This window comes from Apium graveolens, chromosome 2 (genome assembly GCF_009905375.1).
Source record: "Apium graveolens cultivar Ventura chromosome 2, ASM990537v1, whole genome shotgun sequence".
In the NCBI taxonomy this organism is placed as follows: domain Eukaryota; kingdom Viridiplantae; phylum Streptophyta; class Magnoliopsida; order Apiales; family Apiaceae; genus Apium; species Apium graveolens.
Window position 1 is genome coordinate 241452047 of NC_133648.1, and position 16153 is coordinate 241468199.

The 16153-nt window shown below is 32.8% G+C and overlaps 1 pseudogene; it reads right to left on the reverse strand.

Annotated features, from left to right (window-relative positions):
* Positions 1 to 9916: 9916 nt before the first annotated feature.
* On the reverse strand, positions 9917 to 15833 carry LOC141706214 (uncharacterized; annotated as a pseudogene).
* Between the last annotated feature and the right edge of the window lie 320 nt (positions 15834 to 16153).

The window sequence follows — 16153 nt, forward strand, 5'->3', positions numbered from 1 at the left end:
TGAATTGGCTGACACTTAGAAGATTAACCTCAAGTCCTCCGACCAGTGCTACATCTTGAATGATAATATTTTCACAAATTAAATCGCCATATCCCATTGTGTATACTTTGTTATTGTCTCCAAAGGTAACCAAAGGGTCAGTCATCTCAAACTATGATAGCAGGGCTTTATCACCTGTCATGTTTCTGGAACAACCACTACCAATGATCTACATGATTTTATTCTTCTTGCCCCGCACACAATGAGTTTTAAGAGTTTTTAGCTACCCAAACAAAATTGGGCATATTCTTCTTATTTGCAGAGTTAGCAGGAGTTGAGCTTGAGTTATCAAAAGAAACAATTTTCTTAGGTTGATTAGCATTCTCATTTTTTACCTCAGATGCAAGGTTGGTTTCCTTTAGATATTTTCTTAACTTATGACACTTAGTCATGACCTTCATGTTATAGGGAATGCAATCAAATTTGTTACAAAAAGAATAAGGATCATCAGTTTATGCTTCATTGTACTTGCATGCCACATACTTTGGCTCACTAACAGTCTTTTTACAAAGATGAGTTAGGTTATTTATTTAGCCACATTTTTTACATTATTTTCTCGGAGCATCTGCAACATAGCATAATTGTTACTTTTGTTGACTCCAATCTTTCCATTCCTGTTTTTCTTTTTCTTCTTTGTGCCTTCACTTCTTACTTTAGTCTCAGGAGTCTTGGGGACAGGGCTAGTCTCGGGATTCTTTTCACTTTTAGTATTGATAATTGAATTAATATTTTTGTTGTTCTCATCCTCATCTGCAATTTCTTGCTTAAGGCCGCCAAAAGTTATATTACTTATTTAAATCGCGTAAGACCAAAACACCCATGTTCATATGCTTATAAAATTGTTTCCCGGAATTAACACTTATAATTATCTTTGAACCGATTATTAAACCGCACTTCGCTGTGACTTTCTAAAATAATATTTTATTTTTTTGTATTTTTTATTTCATTTTAATTATTCTAAAATTATGAATAATAAATAAATATAATAAATTAAGAAATTTAAAAAGGCATTTTTTCGTTGAACATGTTTACTTCATTATTTACAAATCTATTATCATAAAATTATTTTATTTATTAGTTAATATTCATTGTAATATTTTACGTATCGTTAAACATATTTACTCCAATAAGTCGCTCTCTTATTATTCAAAAATCTAATATCATAAATTATATAACTTATAAGTCAATAATCTATGTAATTGTTGTCAAATAAAAACTAGGGTTGTGATTGCAATTCATACTAGGATTGTTAAGTTTCGAGTTTGAATGACTATTATCGCGGTGGGGACTACAAGTTCTCGCAAGATGCCTACGTATCTCTGTGTTATAGAGAATCAAGCAAAAAAATGTAATTCTAGGTTGAGGGGTAGATCCCATTATATATATATGTTCAGTTTAAGATTAGAGGGCTCCTACTTAGATGGTAAGTAGGATTTTCCTATATGGTGGATTTTAGATCCTTCCTAGGAGGAGTCCGTTTTCATGTTGAATACGATGTTGGTGTTATTACAGACCTCATTCTCAGGTCTGCTCGGCGTGACTATCACGTACCTGATCTTGGAACGTGTCACTTCAAATTATTTTCACATAATTGTGATCTTCAGCCTGTTTCTCAATCTTCTTTATGTGCTAAGTGATAATGTGTGGAGTTTTATCTTTAAAATGCATAAATTTCACCTTAAGTAGTCATCCACCATTACTAGTGCATATCTCTTCGTAGAAATGGACATGACATTCACAGGACCAAACAAATATATATGAGTTGTAGAGAGAATTTATAGAGTTCACAGTTTTACTTTTGTGACTTGATCTTTTCATCTTTCCTTTCTGGACAAGCTTCACAAACCTCATCTTTGGCAAACACCAATGCTGCCATGTCTCTCACTAATTCTCTTTTTACAAGAGTGTTGATTGCCTTGAAGTTTAGGTGAGAGAGCTTTTTGTGTCAAAGCCTGCATTGTTCATTTGATGCTTTGGTAAATAAATAACACACCTTGTCCTTGTCTGCTAAGTTCATGTCTATAATATATAGACTTTTTTCCTTACTCATTTGAGAGTAACTTCACCAGTCTTCTTCTTTGAGATTGTACAATCTTCTCTGTCAAATTCAACTTTGAATCATTTATCTGTGAATTGGATGACACTTAGAAGATTAACCTCAAGTCCTCCGACCAGTGCTACATATTGAATGACAATATTTTCACAGATTAAATTGCAATATCCCATTGTGAATCCTTTGTTGTTGTCTCCAAAGGTCACCAAAGGGTCAGTCATCTTAAACTATGATAGCAGGGCTTTATCACCTGTCATGTTTCTGGAACAACCACTACCAATGATCTAGATGACTTTAGTCTTCTTTCCCCGCACATAATGAGTTTTAAGAGTTATAGCTACCCAAACAAAATTGGGCATATTCTTCTTATTTGCAGAGTTAGCAGGAGTAGAGCTTGAGTTATCAAAAGAAACAATTTTTTAGGTTGATTAGCATTCTCATTTTTGACCTCAAATCCAAGGTCGATTTCTTTTAAATATTTTCTTAATTTATGACACCTAGTCATGACCTTCATGTTATAGGGAATGCAATCAAATTTGTCACAAAAAGAATAAGGATCATCAGTTTGTGCTTCATTGTACTTGCATGCCACATAACTTGGCTTACTAACAGTCTTTTTACAAAGATGAGTTAGGATATTTATTGAGCCACATTTTTTACATTATTTTCTAGGAGCATCTGCAACATAGCATAATTGTTACTTTTGTTGACTCCAATCTTTCCATTCCTATTTTTCTTTTTATTCTTTGTGCCTTGACTCCTTACTTTAGTTTCAAGGGTCTTGGGGACAGGGCTAGTCTCAGGATTCTTTTCACCTTTAGTATTGATAGTTGAATTAATATTTTTCTTGTTCTCATCCTCATCTACAATTTCTTGCTTAACGATGAGCACTTCTTCACTAAATTCCACCTCACGGGGTTTGAACAAAGGTGCATTTACTTTTTGTAGCACCTCCAGAACTTCTTTGTTCAACTTTTCTTTACCTTTATTAATTTGATTTTTCTTTACGGGTGAATTAGCCTCATAATCTGCTCAATTGCCACATTGGCATAAGGTTTATTCTTTTCATGATATTGGCCAACTAATTCAAATGCATTTTTAGAAGACTTCATTTTAAGTTCATTTTTCTCAATATTTTTCTCTCAGTACAACATCTATCTCTTCTACACACTTCCGCTTGTTCTTTCAATATTCATTTTCTTGTTAAACAGGCTCTAGGCTCACAAGATGCAGTTCTAGCTCTTGTTTCTATATTTCCAGTTTCTTATTCACTTTTGATAATATGTTCATTTCTTCAATGGCAGCCACCATGCTTGTGTGAATGTGAAACATTTTCTTGCTCATCTTTTTAACAATTTCTTAATATTAAGAGGCATTCAAATCAATGGTGGTTAGGATGAGTACCTCAAATTTTGATGAAGATGATTCTCCTTCCTCTTAGACCATAAGAGCATAATTTCCATATTCTTCATTTTCATCTTCATCATCTGTGTCATCCCAACTTTTTCCCTTGGTAATATAAGCTTTTCCTTGTCGCTTCTTCGGAAGAGCCTCATACTTAGCTCAAGCTCCAAGTATGTCATGTATTTCTTCACCTTCTTTGGCATCCTGCATTTTATGGCAAAGTGACCAATCTCATCACAGTTATAGCATCTAGTATTAGATTTATCCACAGATTCTGGCTTGTAGCCATTTTTATCAGTTGTGTTTGAATTCTTCATTTGAGATTTTCCTTTGTGTAGGAGGATTGACCTTTACCCTTGAAGTAACTGGGCTTCTTGGCTCTTATGTTTGAGAACTTTCTTTCCAGGTAGGCCATAGACTTATCCATTTCATCCAACTTATCAAGAGTGTAGTATTCATCCTCTTCTAATTCCAGAATGACTTATTTTTTAGGTTCTTTGCATTTCTGCTTAATAGGCTGTATAACTTGAATTTGAGATCCAATTTCATTTTCAATCATATTTTGGTAATTTGTTATCAAGACACTTGACAGATCAATAACATGTCCTTAGTTTAACTTTAATGACTTTCTCTGCAAAATCTCAAGTTCATGGGCTTTAAAACTCCAAATAAAACCTCCAAGGTTATCCTGCCTAGATTTCTTTCTTCCCTTATTATAGAAATTTTCTGTTTTAAGTGGTCTGGTAGAGTGAGTAAGAACTTCAAGTTGACATCCACAGCATCATAGAACTTGTCATACAATTGCAAGTCATTTATCATCTTGATGAATCTTTCAAACACTTCAGTGATGCCTTCTTTTGGTTTAGCCATAAAACCATCATATTATGAGATCAAGATTCTTCTTTGGGTTGATCTTACTTTTTCATACCTTTACACAAGATCTCTATCTTCTCCCAGATTTATTTGGCTGACTCACAGTTGATAATATTTTTGTACATAACATTATTAAGAGACTCAATCAAAATGAGTTGCAAGCCACTGTCAAGTAAGATCTTCTCTTTCTCTGGCTCAGCGTATGTAGATGAATCTTTTGGAGCATAATGACCAGGAATAACAACATCATCTTGTGTTGCTTCAGGTACCCTCACCATAGGAATGCAGGGTCCATGTTTGGGAATCTCAAGGTACAGTGGATGAGCCATCCTGATAAACAACATCATCTTCTTCTTCCACAGAGCGTAGTTTCCTTTGTCAAAGACATGTATCTTGATAATGCTAAGCTTTTGTGCACCCATACTTCCAAGATCTAATATGTTTGCTTTTAGATTTGGCTCTGATGCCACTTGTTTAGTATACAATACACACGGGGGGGGGGGGGGGGGGTAAATGTGTATTTCTTGATTTTTCTTTGAAACTTTGTGATTTGTTTCCAAGAAAATCAAGTTAAATATTTTGTCTTACTGAACTCAACAGGCTAAGTAATTTGTAGTGACAATTAACTAACTGTAAAAATACAGAGAAGCAAATTATCAAAACTTACTTGATCTTTTATTAAAAATCAAATATGTTGTGCTACAAATCTAAATTCTGATATCTCATAACTTAGCTTCTACTTCTTAAGAGAATACAAAAAAATCTAGACTGTTTTTGTTATAATTGATCAAAGGATCCGTGACATGCTTTATAGACTAACATTCACAGTTTACATAGATTACACTAAAATAAACTAACAAAATTTCTAAAACTATTTTGTCTATTTCTATTTCAAGTGTCGCATATCTGCATTCAATTTTCCAGGTCTGCTACACTCCTTTGTCCAGTTCATCTTGGCCCGGGATCTTGCACTATTTAAACTGCATTTGTAAACTTTCCATTTTAATGATAAAACGGTTTGTTGACTAAAACTTTGAATCATCATGAAAGTTGTATTTTGTAATTGAAACTATTATCGTGATCTTTCAAAATGTATAGAGATGTTTGTATCGTGATGTAGAATGATTTTTCGATATCTTCACTTCTCTACATGTGTAAAGGTCTTGTCGATATCTCCACTTTTCTACATGTGTAAATGATTTGTCGATTTCTCCACTTTTCTATAAGTTTGAGTAATTCTCGATATATTTCTCGACATTTCTTGACATTTGACTTAGAACGTATTTCAATCTAAAGCATTATTATTCACCAAGCTGTTTGTCTTCCGTCTAAGGCATGATTAGGCTTGATCTTTTTTCAGATATTTATTCCTAACTTGTTGGTTGTTTACTGAAAAATATTTCAGTCTAGTCTTCTTCAACATTTTTACAGACTTAAGAGATACCATAACAGATTACTTAAAAATTAGAAGTCAGCTAAATCTTAGAATTGTTAATATAACGAACTTTCCAAATATTTTGTAACATTTTAAAATATAAGTTGTACACAAAGTGTCACATTACCGTATCGTAATCCTCTGAAGTGAAAAATCATCATTGAGGCTGCTTCTTGCAAAGAATTCATGAAATAAAAGTATACCAAGTATAGTTTATTTCAGACATATTTTAAATCGCAGCAAAGATATTATTAAGTCTGTTTTATAATTTGTTTGTTATTTCTTACTTTTTTGATATAAAAATTAAAATCAAACTGATAAAAATTGAATTGAGATTTTTAAAACTGAAATTGGGCCAACGGTTCGATTACAAATGCGATTACGATTTTCAATTTAAAATCAAAGACATACGATTCCCTTTCCAATTTTAAGCAAAACGGAGTCAAATCGACCCACACAATTTACTACTAGACATTAACATAGTAGTAAATTTAATATTTGGTTCTGAATTTTGAGTACAATAAAGTACATGTTATATTTATCAACAATAATACCAAATAATAAGATTAATAAAGAATTACCGTCATTATAATATATTTTCAGTCACATATGGAAGCGACTTTATGATTTGTGAATAAAAATTATAAGAATTGGAAAGTAGGCGGTGAATTTCATGTACTGAAAACTCACCGAGGCTGGTTGAGTTATTAATCGACAATAGCTTATAGGTATTTGACTATCACTAATTTACATAAAGTTCTCTATAAAATCTCATCCAACAGCCATAATTTTCTCACATTTAAGTACGAGAGTGAAATAACAGAAAGTAAAAGCCAGGTATTTTGAGTCAACAGCTACTTATAACCAAAGGACCAGCTAAGAAATTTTTTCAAGGTATTGTATTTTTTTCTTTTATTACAAAGATTTACTAGGTATTTACATTTCCTAAAGTTAACTGGATTCTTAAAGAAAAATGTAACTAGATATTATTTACATTAGACTATATGAAACTTTTATACGGTAGAATCTTGATATACGAATAATCTCGATAAATAAATATTTTTTTTCGGTTGTAATATAATAGAAATAATGAATTTTTGAACTCGATAAATAAATAATCTCAATTAATAAAAAAAATTGATGCCAAGGATATTCATTTATCGAGTTTTAATTGTATAAGGATATTTCTCATTGTATAATAAATCATAAAATTCTTTAACGGAAGTTTCAATTTTGCTACTATTTTACAACAACTATAATTTTAAAAAATGTTAAAATTTTAAATAAATTATAATTATGACAAATATATTTTTTCTAGAATTGAATTTTCTTTGTCGAACTAGTTCGTTCGAGGCCGACAACTAGCTACTATCAACCACCACTCCAATCAAGTGTCTCGAATACTAGAAGTTGAACAATATCCAATTAGAGTACCAATCTAACTCTTACTAACTTCGTCCCACGGGGTTCTATACGTTTACTATTTGCACGTATTTCGAGACTTATATAAAGTATAGTTTCATAATATTTTTAATTTTTTTTAAAAAATAAAAGTTTAAACATGAAATTTTTATTCAGAAAAAAAAAATTAAAAAATATTATGGAGTTGTGCTTTAAAGGAGCATTGAAAAGCATGCCAAAAAGTAATGTGTAGAATTCAATGGGACAAAGAGAGTACAAAACAACTTATATTTATTTTCTAGTCATAAAATATAACACTTCTTTTGTAAATTATAGAATACTGTTATTTTTGTATCATATTGTGTTTTTCATAATTGCTTATTATTCACTAAAGATGTATCATTTATACAAATGTATCAGTACATTCAAAACGATATCGTACAAATCAATTTAGGTTGCATTATTATTTTTTCCTTTCGGGCAAAGTTATGGTGAACAAGAAAACCCAAATTAGAAAGCACTCTCAACTGTTTCCTTCTTTTCTAAGACACTCTCTATAAATAAAATTCAAAGAGTATAATTGTAATTATATACACAAACCCAAGCCAACACATACAAAATCAACACACACATATACACCTTTTCATACCTAAACGCACATATACACAAAGTCGGCCCTGTACTTGAAGTTCAACCGTTTATTTCAGTTATTTACTGTGGAACTTTTATCTTATCTGTGTGGAACCATAAATCATGTAACATGGTCTTTTCAATTTCTATTCCCAATATTAAAATCTGAAATCTGCAACTTGCGGGCGACCATGCAACAAGTAACAAATAATAAGATAAATCCCATGTGAATAATACCATGGGCTAAGGTTTGTTTTGACGCTTTTCAATTTAAGTGATCAGATTTTTATTTGTTTGAAGTTTGTATTGATTCTTGCGTATACGTTAAAATGTTAGTTTCATTTTTTACATATTTTGACATGCACACACAAGTCGGGGGTCTTTCGGGAAATAGCCTCTTCATTCTTAGGAATGAAGAAGGCTGCGTATATCATACCCTCCCCAGACCTGCATTAAGCGGGATATACTGGGTATGTTTAGTTTGGTTTATGTATCATTTATACAGTTCGACAAATCTGAGAACATAGTATCTGCTAAAGATGTTACAAAAGAAATGTATTTGTATAAAGATTGAATGTATATTGTCCCTTTCTCCCGTACTAATCAAAATTCAATTCTAGTACTTCACGTTTAGTAGTAGTCAGTTTCAGTCACCTGTAATAGTTGTACAGATCGAGAGATTTGGGACCATTGTTCATTTGTGAGCCCCGTTTTAACTAACGTGCAACACAACAGCTCTACCTGGTATCATTTTCGCATCGGATTGTAATGACACAGAGTTCATACCAGGGCATTGTTCATTTTGAAATTGGATAGCTACACATTTGTATAGACGACCGACTCATATTTTGATATATATGCGATATTATTATATGAGAAATGTTAAAATTTTATTAGGGAATCCGATACCATGTGCCTAAATTCATACGATACCCTAAGAAAAAACCTTTCCTCTTCCCGACCATTCGAGTTAAGAAGATGTGAAAACGCTCAATAAGAACAGAACGGTGCGTTTCGAGGTGTGAAGTGGGAGAGGAGGGATGTCATAATTGGGGTTTTAAATAAGACGACCTTTTTAATTTCTCATTTATGTCTTTGAAACCAACACATACTCGAATTTACACACAGAATCATATGCAATTCTAAAACGAGGGAACTTATATGTTACTCTCACGGGGATTTTACTCTCACTGGCCTTTTACTGTCAATAATTTTTTGAAGTTACAATTTTTTGAAATTACGGCTGCAATTAAGGTAATACGTACTCCTACAAATTAGTAAGAAAAACATAATTATATCACAAAAAATGAATATAATATAAAATTTTAGCAGAAGAAAGTCCTAAAGCTTAATTCTAAACTGTTCATCAAATATATATTTACATAAAGTTTGAAAGTTTTTTAACCCTTCTCTCCTTTATTTTTCAACATTAATACACTTCGACGGATCTGAGAACATTGAACATATGTAAGTGCCCTGCACCTTGGTTAATGGGATCAAATTCAACCGGTCTAAGCTACAAAAATCATAAATTATTTCTAAGATTGTACAAGTTGAGGTTCACCTGCTATAAATAGGCCTCGCTCCTAACCTAGGTGGAGTGTGTAACAGCTCAACACAATATACAAGCCGAGCTTGAATACAGGTTCTACCATGTTCATTTAAAAGTGCCAAGTTTGAGTTGACATCAACTAAATTCAGCTTGATCTCGAATTCTACCATGTTTAACTGAAGGAGCCGAGTTTGAGCCAACCTCAACTAAAATTCAGCTCAAACGCAAAAATTAACTTGAAATATATAATACACTAACTCGTTTAATAAATGCACAGCCTGACTTGGCTCAGCTCAAATCGTAGTCCTTGTCTAATTCATATCTTTCCTCTTTAGTAGCTATTGTAACAAATATTATAAAATGCATTCCTAGTTGTATGGAAATTAAATTTTTGTAAATTTTTGCTTTCTATTTTGATGTATATGGTAGAAGATGAAAGAACAAACATTAGCCTTTTTTATTCCTGAAAATTGTAACCATTTCAAATTTTGGTCTGAGAAACTGAAAACAAAAAAATTATACCGGAAAGGTTTACAAGTTGATCAAAACATGATCATAATAACAAATTGTAGTTAGCACCATGTAGTATTAAGAAGAGGTGCATAAATAAATTGATATAAATTACCTGCAAATATATGAAAGTTATGTATTAATTTGCAAGCATCGCAAGGTGGAAGTAAGCAACAAAAGACTATTGGGAGATCTATCCTTGTAGTCCTTCTCCAGTGCAGTCACTACCAATGATTGCAGTTCAAAGCTTTCCTTTTCCTCTTTGTTCCGACCTTTAGTAAGTTGTGTGATGGTAGACGTACACTAAATTACAAAATAAGAATTAATACTTTGTGCAAGACACCCATTTACATACTGTGATAAATCTACCCAGCTCATTTGGACACCCACTTTGTTCATAAAAAGATATCATTAGACAATCTACCCAGCTCATATTAGGAGTAATTGCACTCCCTGTCCTTAGAAATCACACACGCACATGGTGATGCACACTTGGACACAACAGAGAATGACCTACAAGAGAGGGATAGAAAAGAGAGCTCACCAAGCAGATACCCATGAGTGCTCTGGTGTTCTTACCACCTGTCAAATCTATGGTATAGGCATAATATTTCTTAGTTGTGTGAAGTTTCTCCAGTCCACCTAGTGTGTAAAGAACCTGTTCAAGCCAAAAAGAACATAAACTCACATCGTGAATATCTGCCATGTTTTTTTTACAAAGCCAACTTACTATAAACACCAAAATACTATAATATGGTCAATTGCAATCTAGGAAGCACAAACTCTTCATTTTGGCTCCCGTATACGATTCCAACTCGCCCGACTCGGCTCCAACTCAGATGAGTGCGTATTGGACTCGCCAAGTGGCGAGTCGGGAAAAAATGATGCTGGACTCGTCTGGGACTGGCCAGATGGTGATTTGGTATTCATTGCAATTTGCAATAAATATGACAAACAGATATAACTATGGTTAACTTGAAGTAGTGCATATATATAGTTCGACAATTTTTTCAATCCATTGTGGAAAAATGATGAAGCAGACATGAACATAATTTTCAATCAACAAAATATGGCTCTGGTCTTGTGCCAAATCACCACAACAGCGCGTTCAACTCGTGTACTTTATGGCTGGATAAATTCTACGTTACTGACTCGAGTACGGAGTGTCGGGCATGACACATATCCGAGTGTCGGACATGAAATATCTAAAAATTGGGGACACATAAACTCTCCTATTTTTGGACATGGTCACATGGATCACAATAGAACTTATAAGATTAAACATGATTTTGTAAAGGACTTGAAAAATTAGGCATCTTTTCTACTTTTAACATATTCTTGCTTCTTTCTTTCTTCTCACATATTTATTTTAAATCGTAAGATTGACTCATACGTAATCATTAAATTGGTCAAAGTGTCCACATTTTAGCCAAAGGATGCGACACGAAATAATTAATGAGTTGAGTATACAAGTGTCTGACACAGGTACGGCGCCCGAAACCAGAAAGTCGGAGTAACATAGGGTAAAATCTTAATCATCCAAATGGAAAATATTTATTTGCCTTACAAAACCAGTAGATGATGCAACTTTTTCTATAATTAACTTAAAGAATAACCATATTTTGGCCAACCAATGCTAGCTTGCTACTATAATAGCTTGTTGCTGATTACAAGACATATAAACCTTTCCGTTTCAGCTATGTCATAATTTCACATATATACCAGCACAGACAAGTATGATTTCTTATTTAAACCAAAGGATAAATTTTTGCAAAAACTTATCGGTGATGTATTTTTCAGTGAATAAATTAAATGGACTTGAAGATTTCTTAAACTAATGGGATTTGTTCGGATTACTAGCCTTTTTGTCATGTTATATTCAGAATATTTTTTTATAAATAATCTTTATATTGATACTAAAAATAGCACAGTGTTTCTAATAGTAACAGAAGAAAATAATGAGATAAAAATTACTAATAAAAGAAGGGTGACGACCCTTTTTAACCTAAATTAAATTAAGGGAAACCCCTAAATGCCTGTAAGATACGGCTGTTCGTCACCCGCATTAGTCTATTATTATACTTGGTCCACCATGTTTGGTTATTACGTTGGTTAGTTTGCCGTGTTATGGTATTACGTTGGTTAGTGTGCCGCTTCTAATGATTACATATTGGATGGTAATTTCAAAAAAGCAGGGAAGAGGGTGCAATGTATTAGCGTGATTCAACACAAGTTTCCAAGTTAAAGAATGGCTAAAAAAAATCCCCGACCATACAGAAACGGAGCTCTGAACTCTCAGGCTTTATAGGTTACTAAACTGTTTCAATTAATAGTGCTGATGGGTATAAGATTACTATATTCATTTAAATAGGTTTTGCCTTTAAGTGTTTTTATCGTTATACATACTATTATAGCCGTGTATTTAATTTAAATTTATGGAAGAAAGTAAACGATCTACCGTATGTAGGGGTATATTGGGCCTCAAATATGAAAAAGGGTATTAAGGACCACAGAATCTGAAATTAAGGTATCTAGGTCAATTTCTCATAAAAGAACCACTTACATCAGCATAAGCTAGATGGTGAGTAGTGACAACCCTTCGACTTACATTTGTAGGGAAACATAAATTTCTGCTAGTTCCCTCCATGCATCATGATCTGCCATGAATCTGAAAAGGTTGACAAGTTTGCTAATTTAAACTTCAGCAGTACAAGCTAATCCAAATTTTAATGTGAGGTATAGAGAAATTCTAACATTTCAAGGTATTGATTCAGCTTTTTTATGGCCCCTGAAGTATTTCCCTGAGCGCTTGTCATAACTACCCTTCTCTTGAGAATAAACTACATGGAAAATATAGATAACATTAGAGGGGAGGTGGAGGGAAGACATAAAACTAAAGTATAGGTAGAACTTAAAGTAAACACCTATTACCACCTATCTGAACTCTTTCTTGACTAAAGGATACCACTTCCCCAGAAAAAAAATCGTATCAGAAAAATTGATTGGAGATATGATATAACATGTATTCAAGAACTAACCTGATCTGATGGATTACCCTCTAAAAGACTCGAGTACGCCTTTTCTGCATGTTGCCAAGATCCCTTAGCTTCTAATAACATCGCCTCTAACCTACCCGCAAGTTATACCACATTAAAACCGTCATCCACTCATTCTATAGGCTCACATGATATTTACTACATTTAAGTACCAACCAGTAATGTTGATTCACAAGAGGTCCTAGAATTGAAAGATATTGCCTATATGCATGATATGGCAAACAATATGGAGCATGCAATTATCCTTTACAAGGACATACAGTCCATCTCTAAATATTAGTATAAAGTCATTTACCCAAAATCTTAAATTTCAAATCCGATATTTATTGAACATAATGACATGATAAAATGGAGTACAACTTTGTAAAAAAGTATATTCTCACAGAACTTTCCCTTTTTCTAATAGATGGGTAAAAATATTATAGGACAGACTAAAGCTTTTTCAATCTTTCAAGAATTTTATTTCTATCGGCAGGTAACAACTTATGAATCAGATAACTTAGAAAGAGGTATGTAAGAACCACTTACGATTTATGAAGTATGCAGCTGGGAATTGTTATCAAAAAACATACTGCCCTCCAATATTAGTGTTAAAAAAATGTTCTAGATGGGGAATACCATAACAATATCTACTCAAGATAATATTTATAGATAAATATATATTTTTTTTCATAAGTTCAAAATCTATAATATAATCAAAGTTAAAAAATTTGTAAATCATATTCTGTGATCCGTAATTTGTGCAATACTAGAGAGAAATTATAAAGACTTTGGTTATAAATTAATTCAGACATTAGAAACAGATTATAAGTATATTTTACACCATTAATTCATTAGCGAAAGAAAATGGCCCCCACATCACAAATCCCTCAGAACAAGGCCAACTGAGCAAGCTAACATGATATAAATACATGCATGCAGAATCATGTGTCAAAATTGTTTCATAACTCACCAACTCTCTTGCTGTTCGGAAACTTCTTCTGCAAAACCTTTATGCAATCCTGCAAAAAAATTCATATGAAACTTAATTATACATCATATGAATTCATCTAAAGAGAAGGATAAATTGATTGTTCACATGTTGGGGAGCAAGAGCTTGTAAGGCTTCACAACTGAGACCCACTAAATTATTCCAAAAAGAGCTCAAAATGTCAAAAGTATTATGTAAATATATTAATGAGTTGAAGCAGATTAAAATGTCTTTTTCTGCTAATTAACTCCTACACAAATGCAAAACCTAATAGATGATTCTAATCTAATATAAAAGATACACTTATTAAGTTAGTTATCATAATTGAAGATACAAGGGATGAGCCCGGATTCATCTAATATTTTTTATTACTGGGCCTGATGATTGACTTCCAAGACCTTCTATATTGCTCAAAATGTTTTATTAAAGTTACCTAAACCACATTTACCGCTAGTAAAGCTTTCTTTTCTGTTAGCTGCTAAAAACACATTTGAATTACGTAGGTAACAAGTCAACTCACAATTTAGAGCAAAACAGAATCAAGTGATAGGTTTGAAGCCATAAGAAAATAATTAAGAATATGAAGATCACAGTTCTCTTATACCCTCCTTTTTATGGAAGGATTCACCTCCTGTCTTTTCTCTCTAAATTCCAACTCGAAAACACAGTGTAAGAGTGTGGGTGATATAGTGGATAAAATGCAGAAATCAAGAATATATATTGTTGTAATTAATAAACACATGTCCAAATAATTTCAAGAACTTCCAACTAAAAGCAAGAATTTACCTTAGCAACATCGATACATTGACAGTCCATTGCTGCAACGGCTACTTGTTCATATAGTGTCCATTCTGCAATATTGTAAACCAAGAAACTCTTAAGATTCAAATTGTTTGATAATTGACCCTTGAAATGTACTTTCTTTTACACAAAGAATATCAGTATGAATTAGTGCCTCAAGCAAATTAACCCTTAAAATAAATCTTCTCTTTAACAAAGAATCTCAGTAATAATTAGTACCTCATGCAACAAGGTACCAGTAATCACATATAATCCCCATAACCCACCGAAACAAATGAACATATATGATTACACTCATAATGCACAACATTTCAAATGTCACACTCGCGCGTTAATTTTTTATATCTAAATAACAAACAGCTTAGAATTTCCTTACAACTATACTCCATATAAAATCTTCCAATCAGAGATGCTAGTTATATTCCAAGTTCACAAGATTCAAACACGTAACACTAACACTCCTAAGCTGATGTTCTAGAACAAACTAAGCACCTGAATAACAAAAAGCTCATAATCTTCCTAAAACTGTAGCACATAACTTCATCCATATACATACTCAAGTTACAATTAAAATTCACGTAATTCTTCTTTCATAACTGATAACATTAATTCACGCCCTAATAACATAGACTAAAAATCAATAATCTGGATATATTTCCTATGGTATACTTCCGACATAAAAAAATAAATTCCTCCAGAAACAAACTAAAACCCCTAAATTACAGTTCAAACATTACCACTACATACAAAACTTCGTTCAAATACATACAGTAATTACATTCCAAATTCACGAGATTCAATATAAAATTCCTTAAATTTTCTCATCAAACACAAAAACTGAAACATAATAATACAATTCAAGCAAATCACAACAAAAACACAAATAAAATGAATACGGGGTGTGAATTATGTGGATAATTACCATCAGGACCAAGAGAAGAACGGAGATTAGAGTTGTTTAGGAGAGATAAGCCGTGTTTAAGGACTTGATTATGGCGGCGAAGTTTGAGTTTACGAACGAGAGACAGATATTCCCAAGCTCCTCCACCGCCATTTTCTACCTGATTCTCTAGCTTATTCACTTCTACCTCCTCTATTTTGCTCACCATCTCTCTCCTCCCTCTCTCTCCGTCTTTTTCTCTCCCTCCTCTGTGTTGTTGAACATCTTATTCCCTTATTTTTCCTTTCAATCACAATCATGTGTTAGATAAGTTTTATCTAACATACTATTCCATGACAATCATGTGTTAGATAAGTTTTATCTAACATACTATTCCAGGGACGTCGAATCTATATTTTAAGGGACCAAATTTAATAAAAAAAATTTAGCCTACCGCCTACCGCGGAAGGGCTTTTCCCCTTTCCGCGGAAAATATCCGCGGAAGGGAGAAAAGCTTTTTCGCGAAAAGCTAAAAAATATTTCCTTACA